The sequence below is a fragment of the Jaculus jaculus genome, chromosome 12, assembly GCF_020740685.1.
Source record: "Jaculus jaculus isolate mJacJac1 chromosome 12, mJacJac1.mat.Y.cur, whole genome shotgun sequence".
Classification (NCBI taxonomy): Eukaryota; Metazoa; Chordata; class Mammalia; order Rodentia; family Dipodidae; genus Jaculus; species Jaculus jaculus.
This window is the reverse complement of record NC_059113.1, coordinates 1,848,828-1,870,000: the sequence shown is the minus strand read 5'-3', so window position 1 is coordinate 1,870,000 and position 21,173 is coordinate 1,848,828. Positions and strand designations below refer to the sequence as shown.

Below are 21,173 nucleotides of genomic sequence, written 5' to 3'. Positions count from 1 at the left end.
TATCCTCACTGAGCTTGGCCCATTGGTCCATGAGGTCACTTATTTATTAATTATCCTTAAATTCCTTTAGCCTTCTGCTGAACTCCTTTTGACTGTCTTCAGTTTCATTAAGCCATCTATAGAGTACTGTTTTCTGATCTTTGTGGGTTTCCTTTAGCCATCTAATAAGTTGCTCTTGTAATTTGATTATCTTCCATTTCATTCATCTAGCCTTTGAGTTCTATTTGTTGCCTTTCTACTAGTTCATTTAGCCAACTTTTGATTTAAAATTTGAATTTTTTTTTTTGCTGATTTTCTTCCATTTAGTTCACCCATTTTTGGATTTCCTGTTTGATTACTTTTGCCCAGTTTCTTCCCACCGTTCACAGTCTCATTAAGTTTGTCAAAAACTCTTGTTGGATTTCATTTGGGTCTTTTATGTCTCAGGTTTTCACTAAGCTTTCATTAAATGTATTGTTGGTGGGGATCTTTCTGCTAGGTTTTGTGTGTTATGTGCTTTGCATTGGGGTTGCCTCACTGAGGATGCAGCAATAGCAGCTCTAGTATAACCTGTGTTGGGTGGCCTGGTCTAAATTGATTATGGTGAGTGTGGGATTAAAGACTCTGCACTGGATTGGGATGGGTGCACTTGAGTCTGAGCAGATTCTACTTTGTGTATTCTATCTCCAAGCAAATTTTGGTAAGAACATGAAAGGCCTGGCTTGCCTGTGTCCAAGCTGGACACTCTTCTACCAGACCTAGTCTCTGACTGGCGCTTTGGAGTGAGATCAGCTCCAAGCTTCTAGAGGCTGGGGCAAGTGCATAGTTGCCTTCTGCTTCAGCCCTTTTCAAATAACTTTGTTTGTTTGTTTGTTTGTTTCTTTCTTTCTTTCGTTCTTTCTTTCTTCTTCTTTTTGTATTTGGTGGGAGGAGCTTGCAAGGTGGTTGTGAGAAGGAATCCAAGTTGGTCCAGTGATCATTGCTGACTTTCTCCTGATACGTTCTCTCCCAAGCGTCTGTCCTGGGATGGCATCCAGTAATTTTTGTTATTTTATTATTTTTTGATGAAGGATTTCACTCTAGCCTAGGCTTCTTTAGGAGCTTACTCTAGCCAAGGGTGGCCTCAAACTCATGGTGTCATTCTACCTCATCCCCAAGCATGCTGGGATTATAGTTGTGAGACACCATGCCTGACTGGAGTTTGATTTTTTCTTAAATGACCACATTCCTTCCTTCAGGAGTGCTATATGAATTCAAATTCTCACAGAATTATCCACATAATCAGGATAGATATATGTTGACCTTCATTTCCTACTCCCCTAACTAGGCCCAAATCAGCCAGATCCCTTAGCATAGATAGAAAAACATGGCTGTGGACCGTATCTGTAACAGAGATGAGAAAGTTCACTCATGTTTGAATGGTTCTTTATCAGTAAGAAAGTAGAGAGTGGAAAGAAAGTAGGACTAGGCTGTCAAAACCTACAGGCCTGCCTCTCTAGCCAGAAGTTGCTTTCTCCAGCAAGTTTCACCTTCTGCAGGGTCTACAGCCTTCCAAGACACCACCCTAGGTCAAAGCCGAGTGTTCAAGTACACGAGTCTATGGATGTGTTTCACATTAAACCACCATAGTCTCAAGTCTCACCTAGCGTTGGTCACTGAAGTCTGATTGGCAGCAGAATGAGACCACTACATGTAGTGATTCATAAGGCAATGAATCTGAAGTCTCAATGAGGCTTACATTTGATTGCTTCTCAAATGCAAGGGAATGGAGCACCTAGTGGGATGATATAAACAGACATTTTGATATTTCAGTGCCTAGTACTAAAAGATAAACTCCAAGTAACTCTGTTTCAAGGGTGGGGAATAATTTGCACCTGTTCATTGTATCAGCTGTGCAAAATATTGTGTATCAGTACCCGTGTCTCATGAGATAATGCTAAATACCCAATAAATGAGTATAAGCAAAATGAATACTAATGCTTATATTGGATAGAGAAAATGAGTGATTTGATTTGTTTTATTGATTCCTTTACAAATTATGTTTTCTGTCATATAGAAATTGTGGCTTCTTTGATCATGGCTAGCTAACTTGCTATGCTAATCTAAGTGTGGGAGAACATAATTTCTCATAATCTTATTCAAAGTAAACATGCCTGAATTTTGCATCACTGTGGCAGTTCTGAAATGTTTTTACTTCAGCAAAACTGTAAATAAATACTGCCCTAAAACCTAATTATAGGAAGCACTCCCCACTAGGAAACTTAATTAGTGTTTTCCGGTAGAGGACAGGAAGCCTTCAAGGAGAGCTGAAGTCTTTCAAGGTGGCTCACAAATTTCTAAAGTCATTGCTTCATGAAAATCATATTGTAATTAGAAAGCCTGTGTTCAGGATCATGACACAGATGTCCCCATCTATGTCTGCATGGGCCCTGTGTGTATTTCACTACCATCAGAGGTTGAATAGAGCTGTGTGACCTGTGAAGTCTGGAGTAAAAGTTTCTTCAGTATGTGAATAGCAGATTTATTGAAATGTAGTGATAACTTCCAATAATCTCTTCTTTCAAATAGTCTGAAAGCTCAGCCCTTTCCACTGGAAACATCTGTAGACCAGGCACCACAAAAGACATCCTGTTATCACAGTCAGAAACCCTGGAGGTTGACTCAGGAAGGACAGACATCACAATCCAACTTCTCTTGGTTGATGTTTTATTGATAACAGTGAGAAGGAACCCTTCCATTAACTTGTAATTAGTTTGCCATGCAAAATGTTGACAAAAGCTCCAGTAGTGCGACACCATGGCCACTTGGCTGAATAGGAACAGTTCCTGGTAGCAATCATGCTGGGTCATGAAACTAATTGTGCTTTGTGAGGGTGAAAATTCTCAATTTCCGAGCAAGGGATACCACTGCATGACGGATGAATGCTTGAAACGTGGTGTGCTATGCTCTTCCATCTCTGTCACTGGATATTTATTCTGACTCGGCTTCTAAATTATTCATTTTCTTTAAGCAATCAATATTAATAATCTGATTTGCTCCCTGACATTTTCAGTCACACTTCTGTTTAACTGACTGTAAATAAAGGTCACTTGGAGGCTTCCTGCTGCTGTTCAGAAGGTCCTTGCCTAATTAATTCCCAACATTTTCTTTCCCTGTGACTGTGATTAGCAGTTGCAATCAGGTTGGGCAATTAGCTGCCTCCTTGGGCTGTGATTTGCTCTGGGCAGCCCCTGAGATGAGTCATTCAGGCCGCCCTCTGAAAAGGAACTTGAGTAGGGAGGATTTATTTTTCTCTTCAAGGTTTACAAATTTACAGATAATTATAGAGGACATTCTTAAGCCATCTGCCAGCTGCTGCAGTAATCTCCTTGTTTAGGGCCCTCAAACCTTGAGCACATTGAGTAGAATGAAGTTTGCTAGTATTCTGCCTACAGAAAGGTAGAGGCTCTATATGGTTATATGTCTCACCACAAACTCTTTGACCTTGAGCAAGTTATTTATAGCTCTGCCAATTAAGAGTAAAATTTCCTCAAGGTCCACAGTAAGGATTAAATGATATTAAACATATGAATGGGTTCAACAATATTTATTAAAAACAAGATATATACTGGGTAGAGCTATTTTTAAAATAGAAATGATAGTGGTGGATAAAGTAAATGAATGTGTAGAGCTGGAGAGATGGCTCAGGGGTTTAAGGCATTTGCTTTCCAAGCATGGCAGCCTGAGTTTGATTCCCCATTACCCACATAAAGCCAGATGCATAAAGTAGCATATGTGTCTAGAGTTCTTTTGCAGTGATAGGAGGCCTTGGCATGCCCATTCTCTCTCTGTCTGCTTCTTTCTCCCTCTTTCTCTCTCTCCTTCTCTAATAAAAAAATATTTTTAAACAAGTAAATTCATAAATTGTGCTAACTTTGTGGGAGAAAGCACTAAACACGACAAGAGAGGGTTCAGTTTTCCATTCAAGGGCTAGGGAAAGCTCTGCTGAAGACGGGCCTTAACCTTCATGTGTAGAAAGTCCTCTTGTGTTTGTTCTGTAGCGAGTTAGAACATGGCATGAGAAGGGCATAGTAGGAGACTAAGGGATTCAGCTCCTTGGACCAGCTCACCCATTCTAGTGATGGGAATAGCACAGCAGTTTTCGCTGTGTGCAAATCCCATCTTCACCACTTGTGAAATTCACAACACTGAGCAAATTGTAACTTTATCATGCCTCTTTTTTTCTGTTGCAAAGAATTAGTGAGAGCATTAAATAAATTAGCTATATAAAAAACATTCAAGCCAGACTTCAAAATAGTCAGCATCTACCAACGTCAAATATTAATGGAAGATACTCACAAAAGGTTTAATTTTCAGGCTGGGGAGAAGGTTGAGTGGTTAAAAGAACTTGTTGCTCAAGCTTGATGGCTAGAGTTTTGATTCCCAGAAGCCACATGTAGCACAACACAAAAGAGCATGTAGCACAACACAAAAGAGCACCTGTAATCCTAACGTGTCTATGGCAACGGGAAGTGAAGCAGGAGAATCCTAAAGATCTTGGACCAGATAGTCTGGTTTTACAGTATTAAAACAACAAAAAAGATCCTGTCTCCCACAAGGTGGAAAGTGAGAACTGACTGACACACTGAGGTTGTCCTCTGACCTCCACACACGTGCCTTGGCATGCGTATGCACATGCATAGATGCTTACAAAGCTTGCCTTCTACTAAGTTTGTCAAAAGAGTTCTGCAATTTTTTAAACTCCTGCTAAAAGTTGGGTTGCCTATAGAATGAAAAATATTAATGAAGAAAATAGTAAAAATAAGAATCTTGATCATGATATTATCCAGAAGCCCAAAACCTTGGTCCAAGTTGACAAAAGTAGATATAAAAAGATGAAAAAAGAGATTAAGCATATGAAATATATAGCATGATTGTTGAGAGTTACAATAAATAAGCACTGTCCCTCTGGTCAATTCCTTGCTTCCTATATGCACTTTTACAAGGAGGATGTAAGGTGAGTTCTTACTTTTTACTTAGATTACAGATAGCTTAATATGTGGTGTCATTATCTTCTCAACATTTAGCTTTTAGTGAGGCTAGTAGTACCAGATGCACAACAGCAAATGTGTATATGGAGTAAATGATTATTCATTTTGAGTAGGCTCCTAAAACTATGATCATGCTAGGACGCAGCCAAAAGGGAATATTCTAAAAAGGTAGATAGTAGTTGGTATTACAGTAGATCAAAGCAGACAGGGCTAAAATATGTGAGAATTTGGGGAGGTGTCAGGATCTAATCTGTCAGGTGTGAGGTCTAAAGAAATGAATGATAATGAGGAGGTTTTAGAGTAAGGCAGGACACACTGGACTAGGAGAAAGGAAGGCCCAGGCAAAAGAGGGTAGTAAATGAGAAATTCAGATAAAAATAACCAAGAAGTAAGACAGACATGTATGTTCGCTGTTTCAGGAGCTGTGGCTTCAGAGGCACAGAACCTACATTCCAGAGGTAGTGGAAGTCAGTACACTGGTGACAAATCAATAAGTTACTCTTATAAAATCATAAGGAGGACATAGAAAAGTAAATTAATCATGGAGTATTATATGACTTTTATGCACCTCTATGAGATAGGAACTATTGAAAGATTCTGACTTGCAGGATGATGAAATATATTAAAAGATTTGTCTGGCTCAGAATAGATGATAGAGGGCAAAGGAGATCAAATTAAGTATCAGGGAATACTTGAAAATCTTATGATGAGAGAAAATAGTGAGCTGTACATGGATGGTAGCAGTGGGGGAGAAATAAAACTAGAGGATTCTAGGTGTTGTTGGCAGGTTGAGCCAATGGGATTTACTCCTGAATAGGATGTGAAATCTGAGAGTCTTCATCAGTGTGCTAAAACCAACTCACACAGCTTATAAGAGCTCATCATGCAATGGGTGTCTTTTAAAAACTATCGAAAGTGAAGACACATTGACAGCTTAAAACCAAAGTGGTGAGAATTTACAGCATAGAACCAGCAAATGTCACACACACACACACAGAGCACATGTATATTGTGTGCACTCTTTCTGTCTGAGAACTTTAGGAAGACCTGCCAATGAAGATATGGTTCATATTTAGAAGCAGCAACCTAGAGTTAAATTTTATATGTGTTAATGGGTTAGTGATCTGAATTTCATAGTCATCCCATATTCATGAGATGTGAAGTCAGGTTCTTGAGGGAGATGATCACCCAGAGAAGCTCAAGTATTGTCTATGGAGTCTGAAGAGGGACCAACAAAGGAGACCCTGATGAAGCAGACCCCTGCAAACAATGTCCACATTTGAAGGCATCTGGGTCACCAAAGAAAGTGTAATCATCCAGAAGAGAGCCAGACCTCTGACATCATCTTTTAGATACTGCTGGGTAGGAACAGAAAGAGGGTTTTGAGACTAAAATTGATGTTTTAAATATATTTTTATTTATATTATATATATGAGAAAGGCAGATAGAGAATGGGCACACCAGTGCCTTCAGCCACTGCTTATTAACTCCAGACACAAGTGCCACCTTGTGCATCTGGTTTCTGTGGGTCCTGGGGAGTCAAACCTGGATTCTTAGGCTTCTCAGGCAAATGTCTTAACTGCTAACCCAACTCTCTAGTCCTGAGACTGATGTTCAAAGCAGCATACTTGGTCCTTACAGTGAATAAGAGGCAATTATATCTCAAAGGAGATGTGCCCTTCACAAGTTGGCACATCAGGAACAAGAGTTCCTGGAAGGCACTTATTTGTTAGGCAGGGTTTGCATATTAATAATAGCATTTTGAAGACAAGGCAAATTTTCTTTGGTGATATATCCCCAAAGTATCTAACTGGTTATGCCCAAGGAAATTGTACTTTTCTTAGAAAATCTTATCATCAAGCAGGTGAAGGAGGTGCCCGTTTCCACTGCTGGTATCGAGCTTCCTCTTGTCCCGACAGCTGCAAGCCCAAGCAAGCCCACCCCTGCAAGCGCACATTTCATTCCCTCCTGCTCTGTAAGCATGCTCATTTAACCTCGCAGGGGCCCTGACAGCTTGTTTCAGCTTCTAAAGCATGTGTTTTAGCAGTCACCAAAAAGCACAGTGAGAAAGAAGAAAGAATGCTGATGGCCAATGGCAGGCAGAGACCTGCTAGGGGCTATGTGAGCAAGGTCTGCATACTTCCCAAGTGTGCGACACTCAGAAATAGGAATGGAAGTAGCACTTGCCACACTCTATCTTCATGACAGCCCAGCTAATGACTGCAAATGTTCAGCAGAGCCCATTTACTGGACAGTACATGATTCATCTCATTGAGATGTATTATAGACAATGTCAAGTGTTTTTAATTTATGGACTGCATGTACAGTTCATGTGGCTCTATTCTCTTCGTGACATGCAGAACAGGTGACGGGTAGCTTACTCCCTATATTCTAGCTGGCTGGGAAAGATATTTTTACTATCTACACTGTTGCCCTTACATAAGCTCATTTTTGTGCTCAGGAGATAATCAAAAGATTCTGTTCACCGGATTGAACTTCTTTCTCTAGTGATAACACAAGGCAAAAGGTGGACTATAGAGATACCTTGCACCCAGGATGCTGCCACTTGGAATTCATCATCTGCTTATAAAAATTACCCACAGAGCTCTCCTTGTCTGAATCAAAATATGCTGAAGCCTGTCCTTTCTAGCTTTCCCTGCCTGGCAAATATCTTTCGCAGCAAAGACTTACCTACCTTCTCACTTGCCCTCCCTGACAAAGCTCAAGTTGTCCTATGATCAAAGGGAAATGAGAGGCTCATTTAAAGTATAGATTTCAAGAGTAGAAAGAGTTTGTTCCACAGAACTCACTGTGAGGGTAAAAATGTTTTGTGTTTGCATTTTCAGTTTAGTCACTGGCCATGTGACTATTAGACAATGAAAATGTGGTCATCTGACTATGGAGATAAACTTTTAGGTACTTTCTTTATTACACTGAATTGCAGTTTGTAATGACTACCTCTACCTAATGGCTCTCAGATTGGGTATCTCCGTAGATGCAAGGCTTCTTGGACCCCTGTCAGGAATCTGAAAATTTGGATTCAATTCTTCATGGAAACCTCCACCTGTTCTAGGAATATCTTCAGATAGTTTCTGGGTTAAGAGAGACATTAGTAGTCCCCAAATCTGAGGACATTTTTCCCACTCCATCTCCATAGTACCATCTCATCCATGCATCTTTGTTTCCCTAATGTTGGGGCTTAAAATTATAAGATTGCAGCAACCTTTCCTCTTTCTTGTCTTCTGTGGCACAAGTCTGCAACATCCGAACGAACATTGTCCTTAAGAGTTGTGCAATCTTGGCATATTTATGAGACATTAAACAATTTCAGACATGAAAAAGGATAAGAGCTCACTTGTGTCTTGCTCTCCTGTATTTCAGATGTGGTCATGAGATAGAAAAAGGGAAACAGGAGCTGGAGAGGTGGCTTAGCAGTTGAGGTGTTTGGCTGTAAAGCCAAAGGACCCAGGTTCAACTCCCCAGGACCCACATAAGCCAGATGCACAAAGTGGTGCATGCATCTAGAGTTCATTTGCAGCAGCTGGGTGCCCTGAAGCACCCATTCTCTCTCTCTGACTCTTTTTCTCTCTCTCCCTGTCTTTCTCAAATAAATAAAATTTAAAATATATTAAAAACAAAACAAAAGAAAAAGGGAAACTGAGCTTGGAATAGATTGAAGTGGAGAGAGACTCCTCCCTGAACTACGCTCCCATCTAGGTTTAGGTGGTCACTTTCTGGTCTCCCTGCGTATGTACACCCTCTCTGAGCAACTTAACCCAGGACTCTCTTAAGACAGAAGATCTGGAAGCCAAATATGACTTGCTGGGTAATTTAATGCTAGCCATTGAGATTTTAATGTTTTAATGGGTCTCAAAATTCTGTGACAGGTTTTGTTCAAATTGTTTCCATTAAAAAGTACTGATTTTATCAGCTAATAACTTAAAACTACTACTACTAATACACACACACACACACACACACACACACACACACACACACACACACGGTGCACAGGACATTCTCATTCTCTTTTACTTCTGAAGGTTTCACAATGCATTGTTATCATTATGCAGTCTTTTACTATTAAACTTAAATGGTCAATTGAGACAAACAGTTCTGAGACCGTTCTTCTACCACTGACAAAGACTGGGGTGGCAGGCGCTGGGGTAATAGTCATTGAGCCTTCTAAGCGTTCTGAGCAGACTTGGTGACCTTGCCAGCTCCTGCAGTCTTCTTGTTCACAGCTTAGACGATACCCACAGCAGTCTGCCTCATATCACAAAGAGCAATACGACCAAGATGAGGTAGTCAGAGGAGCTCTCTACACACGTGGGCTTGCAGGGAACCGTGTCAATGATGGCAGCATTGCCAGATTTCAAGAAGTTGGGTCCGTCTTCCAGCTTCCCACCAGAACAACCATCAATCTTTTCTTTCAGCTAGCAAACTTGCAAGCTATGTAAGCTGTGTGAAAGTCCAGCCCAGGGCCATAGCCAGCATTTATTTGGCCTGGGTGGCTCAGGGTAATCACCTGAGCAGCTGTCTCCATTGGTGCATCATTTTTACTGTCACCAGCAATATTGCCACAGCAAACATCTTTGACAGACACATTTTTCACATTGAAGCCCACCTTGTCTCCAGGGAAAGATTCACTCAGAGCCTCGTGGTGCATTTCAACAGACTTGACTTCAGTTGTGGCATTGACTGGAGCAAAGGTAACCACCATGCCAGATTTAAGAACACCAGTCTCTACTCGACCCACAAGGACAGTTCCAATACCTCAAATTTTACAGGCATCCTGAAGGGGCAGACAGAGACTGGTCACCTAGATGAGTAGATGGTAGGATGCAATCCACAGCTTCTAGCATTGTGGTTCCACTGGCAGTGCCATCTTTGCAGGTGACTTTGCATCCCTTGACCCATGGCATATTTGCATTTGGCTCCAACATGTTGTCACCATTCCAACCAGAAATTGGTACAAATGCTACTGTGTTAGGGTTGCAGACGATTTTCTTAATGCACCTGATGACTTCCTTAACAGTTTCCTTGCATCTCTTCTGGCTGAAGAGTAGCTTGGTGGAATCCACTTTGTTAACAGTTTCTTTGCATCTCTTCTGGCTGAAGAGTAGCTTGGTGGAATCCACTTTGTTAACAGTTTCTTTGCATCTCTTCTGGCTGAAGAGTAGCTTGGTGGAATCCACTTTGTTAACAGTTTCCTTGCATCTCTTCTTGCTGAAGAGTAGCTTGGTGGAATCCACTTTGTTAACAATTTCCTTGCATCTCTTCTGGCTGAAGAGTAGCTTCGTGGAATCCACTTTGTTAACAGTTTCCTTGCATCTCTTCTGGCTGAAGAGTAGCTTCGTGGAATCCACTTTGTTAACAGTTTCCTTGCATCTCGTCTGGCTGAAGAGTAGCTTGGTGGAATCCATTTTGTTAACAATTTCCTTGCATCTCTTCTGGCTGAAGAGTAGCTTCGTGGAATCCATTTTGTTGACACCAACAACTACTTGTTTCACACCAGTGTGGAAACCAGAAGAACCTGCCTCTGGTCTGCCCATTCTTGGAAATACCAGCTTCAAATTCACCAATATCAGCAGCAAAACTCAGAAGTGCACAGTCAGCCTGAGAAGTGCCTGTAATCAAATTTTTGATAAAGTCTCTGTGTCCTGGAACATCAATAATAGTCTCATAGCGTTTGCTGGTCTCAAATTTCCATGGGAAGATGTCAATAGTGATACTACGCTCATGCTTGGCTTTTGGTTTGTCCAAGACCCGGGCATATTTAAAGGAGCTGTTGCCCATCTCTCAGCCTCCTTCTCAAATTTCTCAGTGGTTCTCTTATCAAACCCACCACATTTGTAGATCAGATGGCCAGTAGTGATAGACTTGCCTATGTCTATGTGGCCAGTGATGATGGTTTTGATATGAGTCTTTTCCTTTCCTATTCTGGCTTCAGTTAGTTGTGGCTTTCACACTTGAATTCTGATGGCAAACCCATTGCAAAACAAAAACAAAAACAAACAACAAAAAAAAGCTTTGAGGTAAGGTCCCACTCTCATCTCTGCTGACCTGCAACTCACTCTGTAGTTTCAGACTGGCCTTGAACTCACAGCAACCTTCCTATCTCTGCCTCCAGAGTGCTGGGATTAAAGATTTATGCCACTACGCCTGGCATGTCATTGAGAGTTTTAAATCTAGAACCCTTCTGAGATTTCTTTTGCTCATGGGCTCACAGGATGTACCAGTGGCTTAGAAGTCACATTTCCTCAGTTCTCTAGTCCTAGATTCTCCTTTGTTGGTAACAGCCTTGAGTTTCAAGTTAGGAGAATCAAGTGAAACTAAATATGCTCTTAAGAGAAAATTTTCAGTTTTGTTTGCTCTTTTCAGAAACAAAATCATACCTTTCTAGGTTCATGACATGAGATGTAGGCCAGAGCAGAAGGACTGGAATGAGTCAGGTTGAACTAAGCCACCCTCACCCCCTGGACCTCTGGGGAAGACTGCTGGTGGCTCCCCGGGTGCTTTTGTGTCTCTTTTGTGAAGAAGGTTCAGTGCACCCTAGCTGCTAACATGTCTGCATCCAGTGAGACAGAACACCCCAAACCAAGTTACATCAAATTGCTTTTATTGAAGATTGGCAGCAAATAAAGACAGAAGTGTGGGTTTTGTTGTAAGCCAGTCCTCTGAGGCTTGGGAATGTTGCCTGAGGTAGGTGAACTCGTGTGAGTGCTTGTACTTCCACTAGGGGTCCTGAAGCAACCACTGTGGGTCTTCTACCTCAGTGAGTCACATGGCTCACTCAGCCAAATTGTCAAAGGCCATCCTGTTCTGGCGACAGGAAGACCAAAGCAGAGACCAGCCAGAGGTTCTATAACGTTCCTCCCTTATCTGCATTCCAACACAATCTATAAGTTATGATTCTTGGTAACTCTAAGCAGGGTTTTGTCAGTTCAAGGCTACAAGTAAATGCTCTCACAACTTCTAATGGATCCCTATTGTATCTTTGCTTAGTCTGGTCAACCTCCCCAAAAAGCTTTGCAGCTGTTCCATTCAATCCAAAACTGTTTCAAGGGCTTTGATGCAGGTAACAGGAAAGTGAATGAGAATGTGGACCTGCTTTATGCCTTGGAGACTGCTTGATCATCAGTGGAACATATAGAGTGACAAAGTCATGTCATGGTAGGCCCAGAACCCCCTTAGGATGGTGAATTGCAGATACCCCTATAGAAGACCATGTGTGTTTTTCTTCTGCATGGCCAAGCTATTTGCAGCAAGGATATAATCATATACAATGTCATAAAGCACAGGTAGAGAAGTCCCTGGGTCTACTTCTCCAGAGAGGACAATGTCATGCCTGATGACAATTATGTAGATATTGGCTCTATTCTCAAAGAAAAGCCTTTGAACTCTTTTGCCAAAATGCCACTGGTGCTGGGTGTGGTGGCGCACGCCTTTAATCCCAGCACTCAGGAGGCAGAGGTAGGAGGGCTGCCATGAATTCGAGTCCACCCTGAGACTACAGAGTCATTTCCAGATCAGCCTGAGCTAGAGTGAGAACCTACCTCGAATAATCAAGAAAAAAATAAAGCCACTGGTATGCCTTATCATACTAGGAGATAGGGCTGACATTAGGGTTTGTGCATGATTGGATATGGGGGGTGAGGAATGAAAGTAGATAGAAAAGACACTTCTAGTCCTTCTCACATTCTTTTTTTCTCTTCATTGTTTTGCTTCCTGTCCACTTACTTCTTACCCAGCTCTTCTCTCTATTTTATTATAAGCACAGGTAGTGTGAATCTTTACAATGAACATGGCTACAAAGAACATTGTGCTGAGCAATGATATCACCAATCCAGGTCCTTGAATAAAATCTGTAGAGACTTCTGATCTTATAACATCCACTCAATGGGGAGAAATAGTTGCCTCTTACAATTACTTACCAGATTGTCATAGTAGACTTCTAGATATTATCTACACTGTTCCCAGTCTCTTCCCTCAATAATTCAGTATCCATGAAAGCAAAGTCCCTTCCTCCATCCTTGATCGCATGCATACACCAACCAATGGCTACCCTGATCTGTGTCCATTGGTCACCAGTTGCTATTATAAGTGGAAGGCTCACTTTTTAAAAGAAAAATATTCCTGTCCTGAGCCCCTTCAGAGCTGGATTGTCATGGGATGAGAGAGCTGGCTTTGGTTTTCTCTTTGATCAACTATCAAAGCTGTAGCTTTCAATCCACTATACTTCAAATAGCAAAATTGCCCACACACTACTTGAAGATCTTGTTCAAACCTAAAATATCACACCTTTTGCCCCCTTCCTTCTTTGTTATGCTTTTTTCTCTACTTTTCTTCCCCTAAGCTTTCTCCTATATGGGAAGGAAGAATAGAAAGAAAAAAATAATTTTATCCCCACCCTACTCTGGGTTCATAATATGTAGCAATCATACAGCCAAGATAGCTACACACATACTGAGGCACATCCACCACTAACCCAGGACAGTTGGTAATGCTGTCCACCATGGACATAGATGGGCAGAAAGGTAACCTGTAATCAGGTCCAGTTAGCAGGAGTTGCTTGTTTTAGCCAGGTAAGTACACAATGCCACAGAAGCTTAACTGATGTCACCCCAGCCTACGCAGAGACCTGAGCATCATGGACTCCTCACTGTTCTAGAGCATGAGCAGGACAGGCAAGTGCTGAACTGTGCTGCTTTGCACTTAAGCTAAACTGAGGGGCGAGGAACAAGGCTCATCTCCAGATCCAAAAGGAAAACAAGAGGCTCTGTCTTCCACCACAAGACTCATATTTACAGGGTTCTCACATTGTGGAGATCTTACTTAATCACTCTGAAACTTCCACTTTTTGTCTGTGATTTATAAAGCCACTTGGTATCTTCCTATTCTTGCAGTCAAAGCGGAGAATTTCTGGCTTTGTAATCTCACCTGTTTACAGGTGTGCAAGGAGTAAAGAAAAGCCTGGTTGAACCTGCTCTTGCAATTGCGTCTTTATTCAATTTTCTCACTTTCAATAAGCCTATTATTTTATAGTAGACTTTAAAATAGAGTTTGAGAGTATGACAACAACATGAAAAAAAACTAAGCAGCAAAAGCATGTAATCTGGTGTAGATAAAAGGATCAAGAATGGCTCCTGCCCTCAACTACGTCCATGATCTTATTCACCTTTTAGAAGCTGAGTAGCTATTCAATAAGAACCAAAACACCAATTTATTTGGAAAGAATAAACATTGGCTGTGTAAAAGAGAGGATTTGCTAATGTAAGGATTAGTAGATTTTCTGTGACTAAACTGATAATTTCTTCTAAGGAATGAATACAAATGACTTTTTCAGGTTGAGTAGAAGTCTGACATCCAGAAAGATACTCAGGACAGGTAAGAGTGCTCTGAGACCCTTGGTATCTTTGGTCCAGAGACTGACTAGAAATATAGGCTTGCTGGTAGGCATTAAAGGAGATGCAGAATCATAGTTTTTGGTGTAGATTTTTTCAGAAACATCATTTTTGATTCTTAGATTTCATAATTTTCCTGAGTCTTCTATTGCAGCCTCCAGTCTACTTGTCCCTACAAAGATAATAGCCACAGAGACCTTCTTAGTGACTTACAGGGTATGGCATGCATCACTTTCCTCTACTTGGGCAGAGAGAAGCCTGAAATCACAGCAGTGTACTTCTAGGCAGAGTGGCATGGACCTAGTTCTTGCACTAGCTCTCCTTCCATATATGAAGTCAGCTACAGGACACTGAGAAGCCTGAGAAGCCATTGACTTGGCATTACTCTTTCTGAATGTTTTTTTTTTTTTGGGGGGGGGGTAAGTCTGTTCCTTCTATCACAAAAGATAGATCACATGCTTTGCTAACTTCTCCTGGGCAGCATGGCTCCCACCTTACCCCATTCTTAGTGACTCTTGAGGTGTCCTGGCACTCTTTAGGTGCCTACATTTTTATCTTGGGTTTTCTTTGGTGTCTGAGGCTAGAGACCCAAGTGCTGCCATGTCTGTGAACATCTCAAGCATCTGGAAGTTCCCACCAAGGACCCAATCTGAGACCTCAGCAGCTGTGTTCTCTGAGGTGAAGAAAACGTTGGTGGGGCATTCCTGACGCTGGACCTGCTATCTACTTCCAACTTGAGCCTTAACTCCCTGGCAGGGTGGCTGCTGAGGTATAGATATTCCTAATGCGCAGCAACTAGCATTGGAGAAAGAGTGGAGCATTCTGGATGTAAGAACTCTGCTCATATCTTCATTCAACCTTTAAGAATTTCCTAGTTTACTATTTCTTGGGATATAACTTGGTGAGTTGAGTTGAAGTAATAGAAGGTTTTGGATTCTGTCCCTGGACTATTTCTATATCTGTAGGATACTACTATTCTATGGCAGAAATATCTTGGAGAAAATCTTCCATTCTCATTCCCATTCCTTGACTCATTTTCAGCCAGTATTCAACTTAGATCACTTTTTCTGATTCTTAGCTGTGCCAGGTTTTTATTTTCACCCCTACAATGTTGTATGTGCAGAGTAGGAAAATCAGTGCTTTCTTTTTCAATTTGAAGTTTTTTTGTGAGCCAATGATGAACATCATCTCAAGGCCCTCTAGTCTACCTTCCCCATGGGTGGGTGAGTGGAGAAAGACTGTCCAGCTCATGCTCTGCCCACCATAATGGACCCTATGCTCTGGAATTGTAAGCAGACTTAAACCATTTTTCTTCCATAAACTGCTTCTATTCAGGTATTTTGTCCCAGCAATGAGAAAGTAACTGACAGAACAACTCATACGGTTACTGGGAGAAGAGGATACAATAGTATTTTCATGATCCCAGATTATGTTCTATATAATATTAGCTATTGTTATTTTGGTATTATTAATATTATCACTATCATTATAAATATTTTCACATGTTTGTAGGCCAAAATTAATAAAAGGTAAAAATGTGCTTTTGTCTCAGTTAGCATTATGACTAATATATCTATATAGATACATTTAAGTAAATGGAAATTTATTAATTTATAGCATTCTACTGAATATACATACCATAGTTCATTTGTTTCTCATTGACTGATCTGTCCCTTAACCAGCATTTTTATTACATTTAAAGAACTCATACATGTTTCCTGATAAACATGTATACATCCTATCCATTTCATATTTCACAATTAGTGTCATGCCAGATGCAGTAGGCATTAATGAGCCATTATTAAAGCAAATTGACTTTTCAGAAGGTTAGATCTTGACTCTCTAAGTTCATGGTGCACTTCTTGAGACAAGACAGATGGGTACATAGCAGATATAAGCAAGCTGCTGGGCCTGAGTAGAGTGAGGTCAGGCTCTGACCAGGACAGCCTCACACAGCAAGTGGAAGGTCTGTGACAAGTATGCACATAATTAATAGTAAACAGAACATCCACTTGTAAAAGACTGTAGCAGAAAGTTCCTAAGAGGATTTGTAAATGATGTTCATGCTGACATGCTATCAGTTTCTGCCCTTCTTTAGGCTTGCCTTGCTTTTCTGGCTAGGAAAAAAAGGAATATCACTCAACTTTCAAGACACTGTTGCATTCACAAGACCTGGCAGTCCAAAGAAAGAAGGATGCAGAGGAAGAATGTTTGCAGTTTCTTAGAGGCATCATGGCTTGTCTGTTCTTGCTCCCTTCAATCCTCAAACCTCCACAATGTCCTCTTTTACAAGATGCTTCCCCACCCAGGTTCCTTCATATCACAGTATTCATCCTGTTACACCAACTATGAAGTAATTCCACTCTAGAATTGATGCATTGACTCATATAGAGCCAAGTGTCCTATTGAGACTAGGTAGAAGAGCTACATAAAGACACAAAAGCCTGCTCATAGTCTGGAGAGATGGCTTAATGGTTAAGGCACTTGCCTGCAAAGCTTAAGGACCCAAGTTTGATTCCCCAGTACCCACGTAACACAGATGCACAAGGTGGCACATACATCTGGAGTTCATTTGCAATGGTTGGAGGCCCTGACGCACCCATTTTCTGTCTGTCTGTCTGTCTGTCTCTCTCCATCTCTTCCTCCCTCCCTCCCACTTTATCTCTCTCTTAAAAAATAAATAAAAAATCATTTTAAAAAACCCTCTCAAAGGCCTGATGCACTCTGAAAGCAGATGGCCCTGGTAGAGCCCAAGCCCTCTGCAGAGGGAATCTCATTAAGAAGAGTGTCACTGTGCCCTGGAGCATCTGCCAATTTGTAGGCAATAAAATTCTACAAAAGTAAGAGTAGATTATAAATATAAAATTCATGCTATCGGTTACCCTTGAGGGGAAGGTAGAATGTTCTGGGATGTAAGAAAAAGGGTACTTTTATAGAACACACTGTGTTTTATTTCTTAACCCAGATTGCAGTTATATAACTGATCCATTTGCTACTTTTCTTCAAAATTTCACACACATGTTTACAACATATATAAAACATATTACTCTATACCTGTATTTAGCATGGGGTGGGGAGAAAATAAGTGGAAATAAGTACTGAACTAATAGATCTTGCCCAGGAGAGCCTGCTCTCTTTCTCCACAGAAGGCTGTTCTGTGACCTCCTCAGGGAACAATGACAGGGCCTGTGTCTCCCATCCACCTTGAAAACTCCTGCAACTCCCCAGTGGCATTAAAAACTCCATGGCAAGAAGCTGTATGCTCATAACTGTGTGATTTTCAGTCTTTTAAAAACTACAAACCAGAAATGAGAATGTTAAAATTAAGCATAGTACCTCAGTTCAGGAGATAAATAAAATGTAAAGGCAATACTGAGGTAGGAAGGTAAAAGAAATTACGAGAGGTAAAAGTGTTTATAGAGCCATCAGTATGAGTCCTTTCTCCCCCATTGTGGCGTAGATATATGCTTGTTTCACCTGTACGTATACAATAATGCATATACATATACTGGGTTATGAACTTTATTAAGAATAGCTAAGTATAGGGTAAAATGAGATTAGAAGAGATGATGGGGATGGAAGTTGAATTTATGAAGAGAAATAATTTTTGACTTGATGGCAGTAAAAAAAGATCCAAGAATGAACAAGGACTAAAATGTAATAGGGGGAAGGAATAAAGTTCTTTAGGGTTAAAAATTCCTTAGTATAGATTTCCACTGGAAAAGAGAACAAAATTGGTCATGACTTTATGTTGTCAATTTAATTGTCCTTCCAGATTTCTAAGTAGTTTTTCTTTTATAGCCTTACAAAATTTGTAAAGAGTGGCCTTAGAAGAAAAAATATTTCCACAGGGCAATTTCCTTTTTGCTGAGCACATACCTTTTTAGTCTAGCTTTCCTTAAACCAAATATTGCTTGATATATAATACTTCAAGTGAAACAAGGATGTGAAATGAAACTTTCAGCATAAACACATGGAAGGGTGGCACAAATCTATTACTTTGAGCAACTGTGAAGAGGTAAGAATCAGTGAAGGCATATAAATGCCTGGGGGACGGAGACCATGTACATAATGCAGAATGTGGGGAGAGGAGTTCAAGTCATGGTTGTACCTAGTCCTCATCTTTGACCCAGTAACGGCTCAACTTCATCTCACCAGTCCTCTAAAAGGAGGAGTCGGGGTACATCTTGGAAGGGCAATGGCATAGCAGGGTAGAAATGTGGGTGCCCAGGCTAGGGCTCTAGTATGCACTGTCATCAGGGATAGGATGAGGGAGGACTCTCATACTTGAACTTCCTGACCACTGTCCTAGAGACAACTTGTCAAGCTCATGCCCCGTCCTCTTCTCTTTCTCCTGTACTTATAGGGTACAGAAAGCATGGTGCCTGGCATTGCTTATACAATAGAAATATAAGAAGGTGTTGCAGTCCAGTTCGCATTGCTGGTAGAAATCACCCAATCAAGAGCAGCTTCTGGGAAAAAGAGTTTTATTTTGGTTTACAGGCTTGAGGGGAAGCTCCACGATGGCAGGGGAAAACGATGGCATGAGCAGAGGGTGGACATCACCCCCTGGCCAACATAAGGTGGACCATAGCAGGAGAGTGTGCCAAACACTGGCATGGGGAAACTGGCTTTAATACCCATAAGCCGGCCCCCAAAAATACACTCCCTCCAGGAGTCATTAATTCCCAAATCTCCGTCAGCTGGGAACCTAGCATTCAGAACACCCAAGTTTATGGGGGACACCTGAATTAAACCACCACAGAAGGGAAATGGCTCTGGAACAAGGAGGATACAGCCCTGGGCCCTTACAAGCCTGGCCTGTTTCAGTTCCCCACATCATCCCCTCATTCCTCGCCGCTGGCAGTCCCTGTTCTTACTGAAGTTTCCAGTAGGGCCCTGACCAGCAGAATGACAGGTGACTGGGGAGAGGGTTCCTGCTGCTGCTGGTGTAGAGGTGCCTTGGGCTCCCATCACCACTGTGTTTCCCCATAACACTTTAGAGCCCTGACAGGGGGACGATGGGTCTTATAAGCTCTCTTCCTTGCCCTAAATGTCTACCTCAGTGCAAGGTTCACAAAAGTTGCTCACTAATACTATTGAACTCAATTGAAATTCTTGCCTCAGTGAATTATGTGACATTGATTTAGACAGAAAGATCCATGCCGTGAGCATAGTTCTCCCTCCAGGATCAATACTACGGTCCACACATCTCCAGTCATGAGATTCACCCCCCAGGGGACTCCAAATAAGAGCCTTCCTACCATCAGGCGAGTTCCTGAGCTGCACAGCAGTGGTCTGGCTCTTCCGTTGCTGGAGAAGAGAGAAGGAAAGGTAAATCCTGGCTCTCCTACCCACAGCCTCAACATCTGCCCCACCCAGCATTTGTCCTGTAAATCTTTATGCAAAAAAGATAATAACCATTCCATTAATTCCGAAGGTCAAAAGAACATGGTGCAGTTCACTGGACCCTCTCCCAACCCCATCTCACAGCAACTTTTACAGCTGTCTAAAATGGGCCATGCCTCCTTCTCTCTAAATGGACAGATCCAGGCTATCTGTCTAGCCCACACTGATGCTGATGTAAAAACTCCTAGCTGCTCTACCTGTCTCTTCTGCTAGCCTCTTCAAGTTAGAAAGTATGAATATAAAAGTACTTTACACCAATCACTCTTAATACAGCATCCTATCATAATCTTAAATGCAACCCAGACTTCAATATTTATCTGAGAAAAACCTTTCCGTGATTATTCATCACATTTGCATTCAAGTCAAAATCCGCTCCATGGCCTTGGAAGCATGATGGGAATTAATTCTTATGGAATGACTTCTCCAGTCTTAGTTCATCTCATTTCCTCTTTGCTCACATAGCTCTAACCACACTTGTCCTCTTCTTTTACAATTTTGTCAGATTATTTCCTCAGAACTTTTCAACATGTCTGAATACAGTTACCTACTTTCTCCTGTTTACCACTTTCTCTTCCTGAAGATCTAAGCTTACATCTGACAATCCTCACAGGGCTTTCTTCTCCATCCAGCCCTATCCCTTAATGCCACTGCTTCTGTTCCCACTTGGTTGATTTACATCTCAAATAGTCACAATCCATATTTATCTTGTTTTAGTGTGATTTCTTGCTGTTGTCATGAACAACGAAATGCAAATTCTATAAAAGAGATATGTTGTAACTCTTCATAAGTTATCTCAAGTACAAATAAATATTTTCTAAATGAGTTTTCCATGGTGACCCCTAAAACTTCTTTTCATATCATACCAGTGCAAAATTCAGAATTTCATCCAAATCAGTGTTCTAGAGCTAACAAACATGCAATTAAATTTGTCTTTTTTACTCTTCTTCCTCAGTGCATTATATGTATGCTTAATATTCTTTAGCAGCACTGAATTGCTTACATTGAACTCTAACTTCCTGACTGTAGATTATAGCTATAATCTAAACCAGTCTTCAGATTCATCTTCTATCATCAGTTCTTCTTGAAATGCTTCACCTATACTGGCCATACTCTTTTCTGATTGTAAGATTTTATTTGCTATCTAGATGGTTATGTGAAAAATTACTCCTAAACACTGTTCTTAAACAACAAACATTTCTTATCTCTTCATCTCCATAGATGAGAAATGCGGTGGTGGCTGTCAGCTGTCAGCACGGTTCTGGCTTGGGGGCTCTCAAGGTGCAACAACTGAGGTTCTTGCTAGGGCTGTGACACCCATAAGCTTGGCATGCCTAGAAACCCCATTTTA

General features: G+C 41.2%; 1 pseudogene; it reads right to left on the bottom strand.

Moving 5' to 3' along the window:
- Window positions 1-9,182: 9,182 nt before the first annotated feature.
- The window catches only part of LOC101614351, a 143,064-nt pseudogene continuing 131,073 nt past the window's right edge, over window positions 9,183-21,173 (bottom strand).